Genomic DNA, 20235 nt, shown 5'->3' on the forward strand with positions numbered 1-20235 from the left:
GACAATTTTCCATGCACACTCTGGGCTGGGGGGCAGTCAACCACCAGTACACACAGCAGAACCTAAACCCATACCATTATTGCTAAGCAGCAAGACAGGGGCCCATTGCACTCCCACGGGGCCTTTTTAAATGCAATCCATAACCCGGATTTGCCAGGAACCCTTCTTACTCCTCCTACTTGCATGTGACACTGGGCTTAGGATCTGCATAGGAAACACACACACAAGCACACACCTACCTTTGTTGCCTGCAGATGCCTCCTTGGCTGTCCCCAAATGGTATCAAACCAACACCCACGGGAAGCTGTAAGCATAGAGGACATGCCTGCACCCCATTGGACTTACCTGTGTGGGTTAAACCCGGGTTATTTGACAACCTATGGCGGTGATGGTTCTGCTCAGGCAGAGCAGTGCTGATGCTCCTCATAAAGCTGTCGCTGCTGTGAAGGTTCTAGGTGACATCACAAATCCCTATGGTTACATACACAACAAAGCTGGGTTGTTGTTGTTTACACTCTGCAAGGCCTGTGGAAGTGAGTGACATCATAGCACTGTAGTTCTGAGGGTTCTAGATGGATGCAACAATCTCCTGTTGCTTCTATGAAGGCCATAATAGACGACATCACCAAACAGCTCCATAGTCACATACACAGCAAAGGAGAGATGTTGTTTACACCTAGTGATGTCAGTGGTATTGAGTGACATCACAGCACAGTGCTAAGGCTCCTGGGCCTGGACACAGCAGCGGCTGCAATATCTCAACGGAGAATACGTTTATATATATGTGTGTGTGTGCGCGTATATATATATATATATATATATATATATATATATATATATATATTTCTCCGCCGAAATCACTTTTAAACCCATTTCCACCTTTTTTTCCCTTCTCTTCCTCTTACTTTTTTTTCACGTTTTTTTACGTTTTTCTCCTTTTCGCCTCTTTTCTGGGCGTATTATTCTTCTTTTTCTTCTTTTTTTTCGTCTAATGCATACCCCATCAGTGCAGCAATGCTTATTCAATACCGCCAGCAGATGGAGACACTGGGGGATAATTTTCTAAGGATTTATACTGATTTTTCCTGTCTGAATTTGTCGCACAGAAAGTTGCAGGCCAAATATGTGTGACATTTCTGCGACTTTAGCTTCTAGAGCATTTTTACAACATTATACATAGGTGCTGAATACATAAAAAGCGACTGTTCAGCGACAGACAAGTCGCATCGGCTGAAAGTAGGCCAGAATGTCAGTCCATGTTGGAGCAGGTTTAGATACAGTCTAAAGTATAGATCTCAAAGTCTGTGCACAGAATTTAGCAAGGGCCTCGCACCTTCTGATGCATCAGGTAGGTGCACAATAGCATAGCCTAACCCTCTGTACTTTGGTCTATATTGATGCGGGACATAGACAGCCAGCTGATGACCAATCCATTAGTGCAATGGATGGCTGGAAGCATTTGTCTTTGCCTTTGCAATACCACAGAAAGCAATGCATGGTCAATGTACAGCAATGACACACCTGTGTGAACAGCCAGGAGACCCCCCCCCCCCCCCCCATGTTATGTTACATAGTTACATAGTTAGTACGGTCGAAAAAAGACATATGTCCATCAAGTTCAACCAGGGAATTAAGGGGTAGGGGTGTGGCGCGATATTGGGGAAGGGATGAGATTTTATATTTCTTCATAAGCATTAATCTTATTTTGTCAATTAGGAACATTCAGCACCCACCCGCTATCAAGGCAGCTGCCTATCATGTCATGCCCTACCTGCACAGGTGTGCTGGCTACTCAAATGATCCAATTAAGGAGGCCATTTAGTCAGCAGCAGCAGAAGTCCTGTGCCTGGACGCTCCAACAGCGGCCAGACACAAGCAGAAGCAGAAGCAGCAGAAGCAGCAGCAGCACCACCTTTTGTTTTTTGGCTGCAGCAGCAGCAAGGCCCACAGGGCTGGCTAGCTGGCTAGCCAGCAAGCAGGTAGCAATGAAAGTAGGAATCTTTCTTTTTAACCCTGTAAGGGGGTGGTGCACTGTACCCGAAGATACTGCCATATCGGGTCAATGCATAGGGCGACGGAAGCAAGCTTCGAAATCGGCCCCCGTTCTCAAAAATCCATTTAATATATGGTCCCCAGATAGGGGACGTATCAGATATTAAACTGATAAGAACAGATACTACACTTGATCTTAGCCAAAAGGCCGAGAAGCGATAACCGTGAAAGGGGCGGGCCCAACAAGGTGCCCTTCATGGGCACTATCACTGCTTGCTGTCAGGGAGGCTGCCAGACAATTTTCCATGCACACTCTGGGCTGGGGGGCAGTCAACCACCAGTACACACAGCAGAACCTAAACCCATACCATTATTGCTAAGCAGCAAGACAGGGGCCCATTGCACTCCCACGGGGCCTTTTTAAATGCAATCCATAACCCGGATTTGCCAGGAACCCTTCTTACTCCTCCTACTTGCATGTGACACTGGGCTTAGGATCTGCATAGGAAACACACACACAAGCACACACCTACCTTTGTTGCCTGCAGATGCCTCCTTGGCTGTCCCCAAACGGTATCAAACCAACACCCACGGGAAGCTGTAAGCATAGAGGACATGCCTGCACCCCATTGGACTTACCTGTGTGGGTTAAACCCGGGTTATTTGACAACCTATGGCGGTGATGGTTCTGCTCAGGCAGAGCAGTGCTGATGCTCCTCATAAAGCTGTCGCTGCTGTGAAGGTTCTAGGTGACATCACAAATCCCTATGGTTACATACACAACAAAGCTGGGTTGTTGTTGTTTACACTCTGCAAGGCCTGTGGAAGTGAGTGACATCATAGCACTGTAGTTCTCAGGGTTCTAGATGGATGCAACAATCTCCTGTTGCTTCTATGAAGGCCATAATAGACGACATCACCAAACAGCTCCATAGTCACATACACAGCAAAGGAGAGATGTTGTTTACACCTAGTGATGTCAGTGGTATTGAGTGACATCACAGCACAGTGCTAAGGCTCCTGGGCCTGGACACAGCAGAGGCTGCAATATCTCAACGGAGAATACGTTTATATATATGTGTGTGTGTGCGCGTATATATATATATATATATATATATATATATATATATATATATATTTCTCCGCCGAAATCACTTTTAAACCCATTTCCACCTTTTTTTCCCTTCTCTTCCTCTTACTTTTTTTTCACGTTTTTTTACGTTTTTCTCCTTTTCGCCTCTTTTCTGGGCGTATTATTCTTCTTTTTCTTCTTTTTTTTCGTCTAATGCATACCCCATCAGTGCAGCAATGCTTATTCAATACCGCCAGCAGATGGAGACACTGGGGGATAATTTTCTAAGGATTTATACTGATTTTTCCTGTCTGAATTTGTCGCACAGAAAGTTGCAGGCCAAATATGTGTGCCTGGACGCTCCAACAGCGGCCAGACACAAGCAGAAGCAGAAGCAGCAGAAGCAGCAGCAGCACCACCTTTTGTTTTTTGGCTGCAGCAGCAGCAAGGCCCACAGGGCTGGCTAGCTGGCTAGCCAGCAAGCAGGTAGCAATGAAAGTAGGAATCTTTCTTTTTAACCCTGTAAGGGGGTGGTGCACTGTACCCGAAGATACTGCCATATCGGGTCAATGCATAGGGCGACGGAAGCAAGCTTCGAAATCGGCCCCCGTTCTCAAAAATCCATTTAATATATGGTCCCCAGATAGGGGACGTATCAGATATTAAACTGATAAGAACAGATACTACACTTGATCTTAGCCAAAAGGCCGAGAAGCGATAACCGTGAAAGGGGCGGGCCCAACAAGGTGCCCTTCATGGGCACTATCACTGCTTGCTGTCAGGGAGGCTGCCAGACAATGTTCCATGCACACTCTGGGCTGGGGGGCAGTCAACCACCAGTACACACAGCAGAACCTAAACCCATACCATTATTGCTAAGCAGCAAGACAGGGGCCCATTGCACTCCCACGGGGCCTTTTTAAATGCAATCCATAACCCGGATTTGCCAGGAACCCTTCTTACTCCTCCTACTTGCATGTGACACTGGGCTTAGGATCTGCATAGGAAACACACACACAAGCACACACCTACCTTTGTTGCCTGCAGATGCCTCCTTGGCTGTCCCCAAATGGTATCAAACCAACACCCACGGGAAGCTGTAAGCATAGAGGACATGCCTGCACCCCATTGGACTTACCTGTGTGGGTTAAACCCGGGTTATTTGACAACCTATGGCGGTGATGGTTCTGCTCAGGCAGAGCAGTGCTGATGCTCCTCATAAAGCTGTCGCTGCTGTGAAGGTTCTAGGTGACATCACAAATCCCTATGGTTACATACACAACAAAGCTGGGTTGTTGTTGTTTACACTCTGCAAGGCCTGTGGAAGTGAGTGACATCATAGCACTGTAGTTCTGAGGGTTCTAGATGGATGCAACAATCTCCTGTTGCTTCTATGAAGGCCATAATAGACGACATCACCAAACAGCTCCATAGTCACATACACAGCAAAGGAGAGATGTTGTTTACACCTAGTGATGTCAGTGGTATTGAGTGACATCACAGCACAGTGCTAAGGCTCCTGGGCCTGGACACAGCAGCGGCTGCAATATCTCAACGGAGAATACGTTTATATATATGTGTGTGTGTGCGCGTATATATATATATATATATATATATATATATATATATATATATATATTTCTCCGCCGAAATCACTTTTAAACCCATTTCCACCTTTTTTTCCCTTCTCTTCCTCTTACTTTTTTTTCACGTTTTTTTACGTTTTTCTCCTTTTCGCCTCTTTTCTGGGCGTATTATTCTTCTTTTTCTTCTTTTTTTTCGTCTAATGCATACCCCATCAGTGCAGCAATGCTTATTCAATACCGCCAGCAGATGGAGACACTGGGGGATAATTTTCTAAGGATTTATACTGATTTTTCCTGTCTGAATTTGTCGCACAGAAAGTTGCAGGCCAAATATGTGTGACATTTCTGCGACTTTAGCTTCTAGAGCATTTTTACAACATTATACATAGGTGCTGAATACATAAAAAGCGACTGTTCAGCGACAGACAAGTCGCATCGGCTGAAAGTAGGCCAGAATGTCAGTCCATGTTGGAGCAGGTTTAGATACAGTCTAAAGTATAGATCTCAAAGTCTGTGCACAGAATTTAGCAAGGGCCTCGCACCTTCTGATGCATCAGGTAGGTGCACAATAGCATAGCCTAACCCTCTGTACTTTGGTCTATATTGATGCGGGACATAGACAGCCAGCTGATGACCAATCCATTAGTGCAATGGATGGCTGGAAGCATTTGTCTTTGCCTTTGCAATACCACAGAAGCAATGCATGGTCAATGTACAGCAATGACACACCTGTGTGAACAGCCAGGAGACCCCCCCCCCCCCCCCCATGTTATGTTACATAGTTACATAGTTAGTACGGTCGAAAAAAGACATATGTCCATCAAGTTCAACCAGGGAATTAAGGGGTAGGGGTGTGGCGCGATATTGGGGAAGGGATGAGATTTTATATTTCTTCATAAGCATTAATCTTATTTTGTCAATTAGGAACATTCAGCACCCACCCGCTATCAAGGCAGCTGCCTATCATGTCATGCCCTACCTGCACAGGTGTGCTGGCTACTCAAATGATCCAATTAAGGAGGCCATTTAGTCAGCAGCAGCAGAAGTCCTGTGCCTGGACGCTCCAACAGCGGCCAGACACAAGCAGAAGCAGAAGCAGAAGCAGCAGCAGCACCACCTTTTGTTTTTTGGCTGCAGCAGCAGCAAGGCCCACAGGGCTGGCTAGCTGGCTAGCCAGCAAGCAGCAATGAAAGTAGGAATCTTTCTTTTTAACCCTGTAAGGGGGTGGTGCACTGTACCCGAAGATACTGCCATATCGGGTCAATGCATAGGGCGACGGAAGCAAGCTTCGAAATCGGCCCCCGTTCTCAAAAATCCATTTAATATATGGTCCCCAGATAGGGGACGTATCAGATATTAAACTGATAAGAACAGATACTACACTTGATCTTAGCCAAAAGGCCGAGAAGCGATAACCGTGAAAGGGGCGGGCCCAACAAGGTGCCCTTCATGGGCACTATCACTGCTTGCTGTCAGGGAGGCTGCCAGACAATTTTCCATGCACACTCTGGGCTGGGGGGCAGTCAACCACCAGTACACACAGCAGAACCTAAACCCATACCATTATTGCTAAGCAGCAAGACAGGGGCCCATTGCACTCCCACGGGGCCTTTTTAAATGCAATCCATAACCCGGATTTGCCAGGAACCCTTCTTACTCCTCCTACTTGCATGTGACACTGGGCTTAGGATCTGCATAGGAAACACACACACAAGCACACACCTACCTTTGTTGCCTGCAGATGCCTCCTTGGCTGTCCCCAAACGGTATCAAACCAACACCCACGGGAAGCTGTAAGCATAGAGGACATGCCTGCACCCCATTGGACTTACCTGTGTGGGTTAAACCCGGGTTATTTGACAACCTATGGCGGTGATGGTTCTGCTCAGGCAGAGCAGTGCTGATGCTCCTCATAAAGCTGTCGCTGCTGTGAAGGTTCTAGGTGACATCACAAATCCCTATGGTTACATACACAACAAAGCTGGGTTGTTGTTGTTTACACTCTGCAAGGCCTGTGGAAGTGAGTGACATCATAGCACTGTAGTTCTGAGGGTTCTAGATGGATGCAACAATCTCCTGTTGCTTCTATGAAGGCCATAATAGACGACATCACCAAACAGCTCCATAGTCACATACACAGCAAAGGAGAGATGTTGTTTACACCTAGTGATGTCAGTGGTATTGAGTGACATCACAGCACAGTGCTAAGGCTCCTGGGCCTGGACACAGCAGCGGCTGCAATATCTCAACGGAGAATACGTTTATATATATGTGTGTGTGTGCGCGTATATATATATATATATATATATATATATTTCTCCGCCGAAATCACTTTTAAACCCATTTCCACCTTTTTTTCCCTTCTCTTCCTCTTACTTTTTTTTCACGTTTTTTTACGTTTTTCTCCTTTTCGCCTCTTTTCTGGGCGTATTATTCTTCTTTTTCTTCTTTTTTTTCGTCTAATGCATACCCCATCAGTGCAGCAATGCTTATTCAATACCGCCAGCAGATGGAGACACTGGGGGATAATTTTCTAAGGATTTATACTGATTTTTCCTGTCTGAATTTGTCGCACAGAAAGTTGCAGGCCAAATATGTGTGACATTTCTGCGACTTTAGCTTCTAGAGCATTTTTACAACATTATACATAGGTGCTGAATACATAAAAAGCGACTGTTCAGCGACAGACAAGTCGCATCGGCTGAAAGTAGGCCAGAATGTCAGTCCATGTTGGAGCAGGTTTAGATACAGTCTAAAGTATAGATCTCAAAGTCTGTGCACAGAATTTAGCAAGGGCCTCGCACCTTCTGATGCATCAGGTAGGTGCACAATAGCATAGCCTAACCCTCTGTACTTTGGTCTATATTGATGCGGGACATAGACAGCCAGCTGATGACCAATCCATTAGTGCAATGGATGGCTGGAAGCATTTGTCTTTGCCTTTGCAATACCACAGAAGCAATGCATGGTCAATGTACAGCAATGACACACCTGTGTGAACAGCCAGGAGACCCCCCCCCCCCCCCCCATGTTATGTTACATAGTTACATAGTTAGTACGGTCGAAAAAAGACATATGTCCATCAAGTTCAACCAGGGAATTAAGGGGTAGGGGTGTGGCGCGATATTGGGGAAGGGATGAGATTTTATATTTCTTCATAAGCATTAATCTTATTTTGTCAATTAGGAACATTCAGCACCCACCCGCTATCAAGGCAGCTGCCTATCATGTCATGCCCTACCTGCACAGGTGTGCTGGCTACTCAAATGATCCAATTAAGGAGGCCATTTAGTCAGCAGCAGCAGAAGTCCTGTGCCTGGACGCTCCAACAGCGGCCAGACACAAGCAGAAGCAGAAGCAGCAGAAGCAGCAGCAGCACCACCTTTTGTTTTTTGGCTGCAGCAGCAGCAAGGCCCACAGGGCTGGCTAGCTGGCTAGCCAGCAAGCAGGTAGCAATGAAAGTAGGAATCTTTCTTTTTAACCCTGTAAGGGGGTGGTGCACTGTACCCGAAGATACTGCCATATCGGGTCAATGCATAGGTCGACGGAAGCAAGCTTCGAAATCGGCCCCCGTTCTCAAAAATCCATTTAATATATGGTCCCCAGATAGGGGACGTATCAGATATTAAACTGATAAGAACAGATACTACACTTGATCTTAGCCAAAAGGCCGAGAAGCGATAACCGTGAAAGGGGCGGGCCCAACAAGGTGCCCTTCATGGGCACTATCACTGCTTGCTGTCAGGGAGGCTGCCAGACAATTTTCCATGCACACTCTGGGCTGGGGGGCAGTCAACCACCAGTACACACAGCAGAACCTAAACCCATACCATTATTGCTAAGCAGCAAGACAGGGGCCCATTGCACTCCCACGGGGCCTTTTTAAATGCAATCCATAACCCGGATTTGCCAGGAACCCTTCTTACTCCTCCTACTTGCATGTGACACTGGGCTTAGGATCTGCATAGGAAACACACACACAAGAACACACCTACCTTTGTTGCCTGCAGATGCCTCCTTGGCTGTCCCCAAACGGTATCAAACCAACACCCACGGGAAGCTGTAAGCATAGAGGACATGCCTGCACCCCATTGGACTTACCTGTGTGGGTTAAACCCGGGTTATTTGACAACCTATGGCGGTGATGGTTCTGCTCAGGCAGAGCAGTGCTGATGCTCCTCATAAAGCTGTCGCTGCTGTGAAGGTTCTAGGTGACATCACAAATCCCTATGGTTACATACACAACAAAGCTGGGTTGTTGTTGTTTACACTCTGCAAGGCCTGTGGAAGTGAGTGACATCATAGCACTGTAGTTCTGAGGGTTCTAGATGGATGCAACAATCTCCTGTTGCTTCTATGAAGGCCATAATAGACGACATCACCAAACAGCTCCATAGTCACATACACAGCAAAGGAGAGATGTTGTTTACACCTAGTGATGTCAGTGGTATTGAGTGACATCACAGCACAGTGCTAAGGCTCCTGGGCCTGGACACAGCAGCGGCTGCAATATCTCAACGGGGAATACGTTTATATATATGTGTGTGTGTGCGCGTATATATATATATATATATATATATATATATATATATATATATTTCTCCGCCGAAATCACTTTTAAACCCATTTCCACCTTTTTTTCCCTTCTCTTCCTCTTACTTTTTTTTCACGTTTTTTTACGTTTTTCTCCTTTTCGCCTCTTTTCTGGGCGTATTATTCTTCTTTTTCTTCTTTTTTTTCGTCTAATGCATACCCCATCAGTGCAGCAATGCTTATTCAATACCGCCAGCAGATGGAGACACTGGGGGATAATTTTCTAAGGATTTATACTGATTTTTCCTGTCTGAATTTGTCGCACAGAAAGTTGCAGGCCAAATATGTGTGACATTTCTGCGACTTTAGCTTCTAGAGCATTTTTACAACATTATACATAGGTGCTGAATACATAAAAAGCGACTGTTCAGCGACAGACAAGTCGCATCGGCTGAAAGTAGGCCAGAATGTCAGTCCATGTTGGAGCAGGTTTAGATACAGTCTAAAGTATAGATCTCAAAGTCTGTGCACAGAATTTAGCAAGGGCCTCGCACCTTCTGATGCATCAGGTAGGTGCACAATAGCATAGCCTAACCCTCTGTACTTTGGTCTATATTGATGCGGGACATAGACAGCCAGCTGATGACCAATCCATTAGTGCAATGGATGGCTGGAAGCATTTGTCTTTGCCTTTGCAATACCACAGAAGCAATGCATGGTCAATGTACAGCAATGACACACCTGTGTGAACAGCCAGGAGACCCCCCCCCCCCCCCCATGTTATGTTACATAGTTACATAGTTAGTACGGTCGAAAAAAGACATATGTCCATCAAGTTCAACCAGGGAATTAAGGGGTAGGGGTGTGGCGTGATATTGGGGAAGGGATGAGATTTTATATTTCTTCATAAGCATTAATCTTATTTTGTCAATTAGGAACATTCAGCACCCACCCGCTATCAAGGCAGCTGCCTATCATGTCATGCCCTACCTGCACAGGTGTGCTGGCTACTCAAATGATCCAATTAAGGAGGCCATTTAGTCAGCAGCAGCAGAAGTCCTGTGCCTGGACGCTCCAACAGCGGCCAGACACAAGCAGAAGCAGAAGCAGCAGAAGCAGCAGCAGCACCACCTTTTGTTTTTTGGCTGCAGCAGCAGCAAGGCCCACAGGGCTGGCTAGCTGGCTAGCCAGCAAGCAGGTAGCAATGAAAGTAGGAATCCTTCTTTTTAACCCTGTAAGGGGGTGGTGCACTGTACCCGAAGATACTGCCATATCGGGTCAATGCATAGGGCGACGGAAGCAAGCTTCGAAATCGGCCCCCGTTCTCAAAAATCCATTTAATATATGGTCCCCAGATAGGGGACGTATCAGATATTAAACTGATAAGAACAGATACTACACTTGATCTTAGCCAAAAGGCCGAGAAGCGATAACCGTGAAAGGGGCGGGCCCAACAAGGTGCCCTTCATGGGCACTATCACTGCTTGCTGTCAGGGAGGCTGCCAGACAATTTTCCATGCACACTCTGGGCTGGGGGGCAGTCAACCACCAGTACACACAGCAGAACCTAAACCCATACCATTATTGCTAAGCAGCAAGACAGGGGCCCATTGCACTCCCACGGGGCCTTTTTAAATGCAATCCATAACCCGGATTTGCCAGGAACCCTTCTTACTCCTCCTACTTGCATGTGACACTGGGCTTAGGATCTGCATAGGAAACACACACACAAGCACACACCTACCTTTGTTGCCTGCAGATGCCTCCTTGGCTGTCCCCAAACGGTATCAAACCAACACCCACGGGAAGCTGTAAGCATAGAGGACATGCCTGCACCCCATTGGACTTACCTGTGTGGGTTAAACCCGGGTTATTTGACAACCTATGGCGGTGATGGTTCTGCTCAGGCAGAGCAGTGCTGATGCTCCTCATAAAGCTGTCGCTGCTGTGAAGGTTCTAGGTGACATCACAAATCCCTATGGTTACATACACAACAAAGCTGGGTTGTTGTTGTTTACACTCTGCAAGGCCTGTGGAAGTGAGTGACATCATAGCACTGTAGTTCTGAGGGTTCTAGATGGATGCAACAATCTCCTGTTGCTTCTATGAAGGCCATAATAGACGACATCACCAAACAGCTCCATAGTCACATACACAGCAAAGGAGAGATGTTGTTTACACCTAGTGATGTCAGTGGTATTGAGTGACATCACAGCACAGTGCTAAGGCTCCTGGGCCTGGACACAGCAGCGGCTGCAATATCTCAACGGGGAATACGTTTATATATATGTGTGTGTGTGCGCGTATATATATATATATATATATATATATATATATATATATATATATATATTTCTCCGCCAAAATCACTTTTAAACCCATTTCCACCTTTTTTTCCCTTCTCTTCCTCTTACTTTTTTTTCACGTTTTTTTACGTTTTTCTCCTTTTCGCCTCTTTTCTGGGCGTATTATTCTTCTTTTTCTTCTTTTTTTTCGTCTAATGCATACCTCATCAGTGCAGCAATGCTTATTCAATACCGCCAGCAGATGGAGACACTGGGGGATAATTTTCTAAGGATTTATACTGATTTTTCCTGTCTGAATTTGTCGCACAGAAAGTTGCAGGCCAAATATGTGTGACATTTCTGCGACTTTAGCTTCTAGAGCATTTTTACAACATTATACATAGGTGCTGAATACATAAAAAGCGACTGTTCAGCGACAGACAAGTCGCATCGGCTGAAAGTAGGCCAGAATGTCAGTCCATGTTGGAGCAGGTTTAGATACAGTCTAAAGTATAGATCTCAAAGTCTGTGCACAGAATTTAGCAAGGGCCTCGCACCTTCTGATGCATCAGGTAGGTGCACAATAGCATAGCCTAACCCTCTGTACTTTGGTCTATATTGATGCGGGACATAGACAGCCAGCTGATGACCAATCCATTAGTGCAATGGATGGCTGGAAGCATTTGTCTTTGCCTTTGCAATACCACAGAAGCAATGCATGGTCAATGTACAGCAATGACACACCTGTGTGAACAGCCAGGAGACCCCCCCCCCCCCCCATGTTATGTTACATAGTTACATAGTTAGTACGGTCGAAAAAAGACATATGTCCATCAAGTTCAACCAGGGAATTAAGGGGTAGGGGTGTGGCGCGATATTGGGGAAGGGATGAGATTTTATATTTCTTCATAAGCATTAATCTTATTTTGTCAATTAGGAACATTCAGCACCCACCCGCTATCAAGGCAGCTGCCTATCATGTCATGCCCTACCTGCACAGGTGTGCTGGCTACTCAAATGATCCAATTAAGGAGGCCATTTAGTCAGCAGCAGCAGAAGTCCTGTGCCTGGACGCTCCAACAGCGGCCAGACACAAGCAGAAGCAGCAGAAGCAGCAGCAGCACCACCTTTTGTTTTTTGGCTGCAGCAGCAGCAAGGCCCACAGGGCTGGCTAGCTGGCTAGCCAGCAAGCAGGTAGCAATGAAAGTAGGAATCTTTCTTTTTAACCCTGTAAGGGGGTGGTGCACTGTACCCGAAGATACTGCCATATCGGGTCAATGCATAGGGCGACGGAAGCAAGCTTCGAAATCGGCCCCCGTTCTCAAAAATCCATTTAATATATGGTCCCCAGATAGGGGACGTATCAGATATTAAACTGATAAGAACAGATACTACACTTGATCTTAGCCAAAAGGCCGAGAAGCGATAACCGTGAAAGGGGCGGGCCCAACAAGGTGCCCTTCATGGGCACTATCACTGCTTGCTGTCAGGGAGGCTGCCAGACAATTTTCCATGCACACTCTGGGCTGGGGGGCAGTCAACCACCAGTACACACAGCAGAACCTAAACCCATACCATTATTGCTAAGCAGCAAGACAGGGGCCCATTGCACTCCCACGGGGCCTTTTTAAATGCAATCCATAACCCGGATTTGACAGGAACCCTTCTTACTCCTCCTACTTGCATGTGACACTGGGCTTAGGATCTGCATAGGAAACACACACACAAGCACACACCTACCTTTGTTGCCTGCAGATGCCTCCTTGGCTGTCCCCAAACGGTATCAAACCAACACCCACGGGAAGCTGTAAGCATAGAGGACATGCCTGCACCCCATTGGACTTACCTGTGTGGGTTAAACCCGGGTTATTTGACAACCTATGGCGGTGATGGTTCTGCTCAGGCAGAGCAGTGCTGATGCTCCTCATAAAGCTGTCGCTGCTGTGAAGGTTCTAGGTGACATCACAAATCCCTATGGTTACATACACAACAAAGCTGGGTTGTTGTTGTTTACACTCTGCAAGGCCTGTGGAAGTGAGTGACATCATAGCACTGTAGTTCTGAGGGTTCTAGATGGATGCAACAATCTCCTGTTGCTTCTATGAAGGCCATAATAGACGACATCACCAAACAGCTCCATAGTCACATACACAGCAAAGGAGAGATGTTGTTTACACCTAGTGATGTCAGTGGTATTGAGTGACATCACAGCACAGTGCTAAGGCTCCTGGGCCTGGACACAGCAGCGGCTGCAATATCTCAACGGAGAATACGTTTATATATATGTGTGTGTGTGCGCGTATATATATATATATATATATATATATATATATATATATATATATATATTTCTCCGCCGAAATCACTTTTAAACCCATTTCCACCTTTTTTTCCCTTCTCTTCCTCTTACTTTTTTTTCACGTTTTTTTACGTTTTTCTCCTTTTCGCCTCTTTTCTGGGCGTATTATTCTTCTTTTTCTTCTTTTTTTTCGTCTAATGCATACCCCATCAGTGCAGCAATGCTTATTCAATACCGCCAGCAGATGGAGACACTGGGGGATAATTTTCTAAGGATTTATACTGATTTTTCCTGTCTGAATTTGTCGCACAGAAAGTTGCAGGCCAAATATGTGTGACATTTCTGCGACTTTAGCTTCTAGAGCATTTTTACAACATTATACATAGGTGCTGAATACATAAAAAGCGACTGTTCAGCGACAGACAAGTCGCATCGGCTGAAAGTAGGCCAGAATGTCAGTCCATGTTGGAGCAGGTTTAGATACAGTCTAAAGTATAGATCTCAAAGTCTGTGCACAGAATTTAGCAAGGGCCTCGCACCTTCTGATGCATTAGGTAGGTGCACAATAGCATAGCCTAACCCTCTGTACTTTGGTCTATATTGATGCGGGACATAGACAGCCAGCTGATGACCAATCCATTAGTGCAATGGATGGCTGGAAGCATTTGTCTTTGCCTTTGCAATACCACAGAAGCAATGCATGGTCAATGTACAGCAATGACACACCTGTGTGAACAGCCAGGAGACCCCCCCCCCCCATGTTATGTTACATAGTTACATAGTTAGTACGGTCGAAAAAAGACATATGTCCATCAAGTTCAACCAGGGAATTAAGGGGTAGGGGTGTGGCGCGATATTGGGGAAGGGATGAGATTTTATATTTCTTCATAAGCATTAATCTTATTTTGTCAATTAGGAACATTCAGCACCCACCCGCTATCAAGGCAGCTGCCTATCATGTCATGCCCTACCTGCACAGGTGTGCTGGCTACTCAAATGATCCAATTAAGGAGGCCATTTAGTCAGCAGCAGCAGAAGTCCTGTGCCTGGACGCTCCAACAGCGGCCAGACACAAGCAGAAGCAGAAGCAGCAGCAGCACCACCTTTTGTTTTTTGGCTGCAGCAGCAGCAAGGCCCACAGGGCTGGCTAGCTAGCAAGCAGGTAGCAATGAAAGTAGGAATCTTTCTTTTTAACCCTGTAAGGGGGTGGTGCACTGTACCCGAAGATACTGCCATATCGGGTCAATGCATAGGGCGACGGAAGCAAGCTTCGAAATCGGCCCCCGTTCTCAAAAATCCATTTAATATATGGTCCCCAGATAGGGGACGTATCAGATATTAAACTGATAAGAACAGATACTACACTTGATCTTAGCCAAAAGGCCGAGAAGCGATAACCGTGAAAGGGGCGGGCCCAACAAGGTGCCCTTCATGGGCACTATCACTGCTTGCTGTCAGGGAGGCTGCCAGACAATTTTCCATGCACACTCTGGGCTGGGGGGCAGTCAACCACCAGTACACACAGCAGAACCTAAACCCATACCATTATTGCTAAGCAGCAAGACAGGGGCCCATTGCACTCCCACGGGGCCTTTTTAAATGCAATCCATAACCCGGATTTGCCAGGAACCCTTCTTACTCCTCCTACTTGCATGTGACACTGGGCTTAGGATCTGCATAGGAAACACACACACAAGCACACACCTACCTTTGTTGCCTGCAGATGCCTCCTTGGCTGTCCCCAAACGGTATCAAACCAACACCCACGGGAAGCTGTAAGCATAGAGGACATGCCTGCACCCCATTGGACTTACATGTGTGGGTTAAACCCGGGTTATTTGACAACCTATGGCGGTGATGGTTCTGCTCAGGCAGAGCAGTGCTGATGCTCCTCATAAAGCTGTCGCTGCTGTGAAGGTTCTAGGTGACATCACAAATCCCTATGGTTACATACACAACAAAGCTGGGTTGTTGTTGTTTACACTCTGCAAGGCCTGTGGAAGTGAGTGACATCATAGCACTGTAGTTCTGAGGGTTCTAGATGGATGCAACAATCTCCTGTTGCTTCTATGAAGGCCATAATAGACGACATCACCAAACAGCTCCATAGTCACATACACAGCAAAGGAGAGATGTTGTTTACACCTAGTGATGTCAGTGGTATTGAGTGACATCACAGCACAGTGCTAAGGCTCCTGGGCCTGGACACAGCAGCGGCTGCAATATCTCAACGGAGAATACGTTTATATATATGTGTGTGTGTGCGCGTATATATATATATATATATATATATATATATATATATATATATATTTCTCCGCCGAAATCACTTTTAAACCCATTTCCACCTTTTTTTCCCTTCTCTTCCTCTTACTTTTTTTTCACGTTTTTTTACGTTTTTCTCCTTTTCGCCTCTTTTCTGGGCGTATTATTCTTCTTTTTCTTCTTTTTTTTCGTCTAATGCATACCCCATCAGTGCAGCAATGCTTATTCAATACCGCCAGCAGATGGAGACACTGGGGGATAATTTTCTAAGGATTTATACTGATTTTTCCTGTCTGAATTTGTCGCACAGAAAGTTGCAGGCCAAATATGTGTGACATTTCTGCGACTTTAGCTTCTAGAGCATTTTTACAACATTATACATAGGTGCTGAATACATAAAAAGCGACTGTTCAGCGACAGACAAGTCGCATCGGCTGAAAGTAGGCCAGAATGTCAGTCCATGTTGGAGCAGGTTTAGATACAGTCTAAAGTATAGATCTCAAAGTCTGTGCACAGAATTTAGCAAGGGCCTCGCACCTTCTGATGCATCAGGTAGGTGCACAATAGCATAGCCTAACCCTCTGTACTTTGGTCTATATTGATGCGGGACATAGACAGCCAGCTGATGACCAATCCATTAGTGCAATGGATGGCTGGAAGCATTTGTCTTTGCCTTTGCAATACCACAGAAGCAATGCATGGTCAATGTACAGCAATGACACACCTGTGTGAACAGCCAGGAGACCCCCCCCCCCCCCCCCCATGTTATGTTACATAGTTACATAGTTAGTACGGTCGAAAAAAGACATATGTCCATCAAGTTCAACCAGGGAATTAAGGGGTAGGGGTGTGGCGCGATATTGGGGAAGGGATGAGATTTTATATTTCTTCATAAGCATTAATCTTATTTTGTCAATTAGGAACATTCAGCACCCACCCGCTATCAAGGCAGCTGCCTATCATGTCATGCCCTACCTGCACAGGTGTGCTGGCTACTCAAATGATCCAATTAAGGAGGCCATTTAGTCAGCAGCAGCAGAAGTCCTGTGCCTGGACGCTCCAACAGCGGCCAGACACAAGCAGAAGCAGAAGCAGCAGCAGCAGCAGCAGCACCACCTTTTGTTTTTTGGCTGCAGCAGCAGCAAGGCCCACAGGGCTGGCTAGCTGGCTAGCCAGCAAGCAGGTAGCAATGAAAGTAGGAATCTTTCTTTTTAACCCTGTAAGGGGGTGGTGCACTGTACCCGAAGATACTGCCATATCGGGTCAATGCATAGGGCGACGGAAGCAAGCTTCGAAATCGGCCCCCGTTCTCAAAAATCCATTTAATATATGGTCCCCAGATAGGGGACGTATCAGATATTAAACTGATAAGAACAGATACTACACTTGATCTTAGCCAAAAGGCCGAGAAGCGATAACCGTGAAAGGGGCGGGCCCAACAAGGTGCCCTTCATGGGCACTATCACTGCTTGCTGTCAGGGAGGCTGCCAGACAATTTTCCATGCACACTCTGGGCTGGGGGGCAGTCAACCACCAGTACACACAGCAGAACCTAAACCCATACCATTATTGCTAAGCAGCAAGACAGGGGCCCATTGCACTCCCACGGGGCCTTTTTAAATGCAATCCATAACCCGGATTTGCCAGGAACCCTTCTTACTCCTCCTACTTGCATGTGACACTGGGCTTAGGATCTGCATAGGAAACACACACACAAGCACACACCTACCTTTGTTGCCTGCAGATGCCTCCTTGGCTGTCCCCAAACGGTATCAAACCAACACCCACGGGAAGCTGTAAGCATAGAGGACATGCCTGCACCCCATTGGACTTACCTGTGTGGGTTAAACCCGGGTTATTTGACAACCTATGGCGGTGATGGTTCTGCTCAGGCAGAGCAGTGCTGATGCTCCTCATAAAGCTGTCGCTGCTGTGAAGGTTCTAGGTGACATCACAAATCCCTATGGTTACATACACAACAAAGCTGGGTTGTTGTTGTTTACACTCTGCAAGGCCTGTGGAAGTGAGTGACATCATAGCACTGTAGTTCTGAGGGTTCTAGATGGATGCAACAATCTCCTGTTGCTTCTATGAAGGCCATAATAGACGACATCACCAAACAGCTCCATAGTCACATACACAGCAAAGGAGAGATGTTGTTTACACCTAGTGATGTCAGTGGTATTGAGTGACATCACAGCACAGTGCTAAGGCTCCTGGGCCTGGACACAGCAGCGGCTGCAATATCTCAACGGAGAATACGTTTATATATATGTGTGTGTGTGCGCGTATATATATATATATATATATATATATATATATATATATATATTTCTCCGCCGAAATCACTTTTAAACCCATTTCCACCTTTTTTTCCCTTCTCTTCCTCTTACTTTTTTTTCACGTTTTTTTACGTTTTTCTCCTTTTCGCCTCTTTTCTGGGCGTATTATTCTTCTTTTTCTTCTTTTTTTTCGTCTAATGCATACCCCATCAGTGCAGCAATGCTTATTCAATACCGCCAGCAGATGGAGACACTGGGGGATAATTTTCTAAGGATTTATACTGATTTTTCCTGTCTGAATTTGTCGCACAGAAAGTTGCAGGCCAAATATGTGTGACATTTCTGCGACTTTAGCTTCTAGAGCATTTTTACAACATTATACATAGGTGCTGAATACATAAAAAGCGACTGTTCAGCGACAGACAAGTCGCATCGGCTGAAAGTAGGCCAGAATGTCAGTCCATGTTGGAGCAGGTTTAGATACAGTCTAAAGTATAGATCTCAAAGTCTGTGCACAGAATTTAGCAAGGGCCTCGCACCTTCTGATGCATCAGGTAGGTGCACAATAGCATAGCCTAACCCTCTGTACTTTGGTCTATATTGATGCGGGACATAGACAGCCAGCTGATGACCAATCCATTAGTGCAATGGATGGCTGGAAGCATTTGTCTTTGCCTTTGCAATACCACAGAAGCAATGCATGGTCAATGTACAGCAATGACACACCTGTGTGAACAGCCAGGAGACCCCCCCCCCCCCATGTTATGTTACATAGTTACATAGTTAGTACGGTCGAAAAAAGACATATGTCCATCAAGTTCAACCAGGGAATTAAGGGGTAGGGGTGTGGCGCGATATTGGGGAAGGGATGAGATTTTATATTTCTTCATAAGCATTAATCTTATTTTGTCAATTAGGAACATTCAGCACCCACCCGCTATCAAGGCAGCTGCCTATCATGTCATGCCCTACCTGCACAGGTGTGCTGGCTACTCAAATGATCCAATTAAGGAGGCCATTTAGTCAGCAGCAGCAGAAGTCCTGTGCCTGGACGCTCCAACAGCGGCCAGACACAAGCAGAAGCAGAAGCAGCAGAAGCAGCAGCAGCACCACCTTTTGTTTTTTGGCTGCAGCAGCAGCAAGGCCCACAGGGCTGGCTAGCTGGCTAGCCAGCAAGCAGGTAGCAATGAAAGTAGGAATCTTTCTTTTTAACCCTGTAAGGGGGTGGTGCACTGTACCCGAAGATACTGCCATATCGGGTCAATGCATAGGGCGACGGAAGCAAGCTTCGAAATCGGCCCCCGTTCTCAAAAATCCATTTAATATATGGTCCCCAGATAGGGGACGTATCAGATATTAAACTGATAAGAACAGATTTTTTTTTTTTTAACTTGACTACCCTTACGGGGGCAACTTTATTAAAAATTAAATAATGTTAACAAAGTTGTGCAAATATGTCAATAAATACAGTTACATATAAATAACATATTTACAACATATTAAAACATAAAATGGGCACTTGGTGGCTTTACAAGATAGAATTCCATTCTTTTAAAAACCATTTTCTAGATAAAAGCGGAAATCTCTTCTTGTCTAAAAGATAGTACTGGTACATTTCATAAAAACAGATAGATAAAATGTCCTTCACAGATAAAACCTCATGCTTGAACAATAAAATATTCCTGGCCTTCCACAGAGCTGCCTTCACACAGTTTATGATCTTCCATGCAATAGTCTCTTGAGTCCGTGTTGGGCATTCCAGGCAACCATAAAAAACCACTGCAATATTTAAGTCTTTTAGTCCAGTTATCCTTTTTACCAGAGGGAGTATCTTTGTCCATATTTTCTGCGAGTAAAAACAAGTCCATATTAGATGGTGCACGGTCTCCTCTTGTCGGCATCCCTCCCTCGGGCAGGTTGC

General features: G+C 45.7%; 8 non-coding genes and 1 pseudogene across 8 annotated transcripts; all 9 read right to left on the bottom strand.

The window, feature by feature from the left end:
• Positions 1-2021: 2021 nt before the first annotated feature.
• LOC130330437 (U2 spliceosomal RNA) lies at positions 2022-2212 on the bottom strand. The gene has a single exon (XR_008873588.1). It is a non-coding gene; the product is annotated as a U2 spliceosomal RNA (small nuclear RNA).
• Positions 2213-3592: 1380 nt separating this feature from the next.
• On the bottom strand, positions 3593-3783 carry LOC130330438 (U2 spliceosomal RNA). Its single transcript, XR_008873589.1, has one exon. It is a non-coding gene; the product is annotated as a U2 spliceosomal RNA (small nuclear RNA).
• A 2089-nt stretch (positions 3784-5872) lies between these two features.
• On the bottom strand, positions 5873-6063 carry LOC130330440 (U2 spliceosomal RNA). Its single transcript, XR_008873590.1, has one exon. It is a non-coding gene; the product is annotated as a U2 spliceosomal RNA (small nuclear RNA).
• Positions 6064-8141: 2078 nt separating this feature from the next.
• Positions 8142-8332, bottom strand: LOC130330399 (U2 spliceosomal RNA). The gene has a single exon (XR_008873564.1). It is a non-coding gene; the product is annotated as a U2 spliceosomal RNA (small nuclear RNA).
• Positions 8333-10423: 2091 nt separating this feature from the next.
• On the bottom strand, positions 10424-10614 carry LOC130330441 (U2 spliceosomal RNA). The gene has a single exon (XR_008873591.1). It is a non-coding gene; the product is annotated as a U2 spliceosomal RNA (small nuclear RNA).
• Positions 10615-12704: 2090 nt separating this feature from the next.
• On the bottom strand, positions 12705-12895 carry LOC130330442 (U2 spliceosomal RNA). The gene has a single exon (XR_008873592.1). It is a non-coding gene; the product is annotated as a U2 spliceosomal RNA (small nuclear RNA).
• Positions 12896-14971: 2076 nt separating this feature from the next.
• On the bottom strand, positions 14972-15162 carry LOC130330443 (U2 spliceosomal RNA). The gene has a single exon (XR_008873593.1). It is a non-coding gene; the product is annotated as a U2 spliceosomal RNA (small nuclear RNA).
• A 2095-nt stretch (positions 15163-17257) lies between these two features.
• Positions 17258-17448, bottom strand: LOC130330444 (U2 spliceosomal RNA). Its single transcript, XR_008873594.1, has one exon. It is a non-coding gene; the product is annotated as a U2 spliceosomal RNA (small nuclear RNA).
• A 2088-nt stretch (positions 17449-19536) lies between these two features.
• LOC130330416 (U2 spliceosomal RNA) lies at positions 19537-19743 on the bottom strand (annotated as a pseudogene).
• Positions 19744-20235: the final 492 nt, after the last annotated feature.

Source organism: Hyla sarda, unplaced genomic scaffold (assembly GCF_029499605.1).
Source record: "Hyla sarda isolate aHylSar1 unplaced genomic scaffold, aHylSar1.hap1 scaffold_335, whole genome shotgun sequence".
NCBI lineage: Eukaryota > Metazoa > Chordata > Amphibia > Anura > Hylidae > Hyla > Hyla sarda.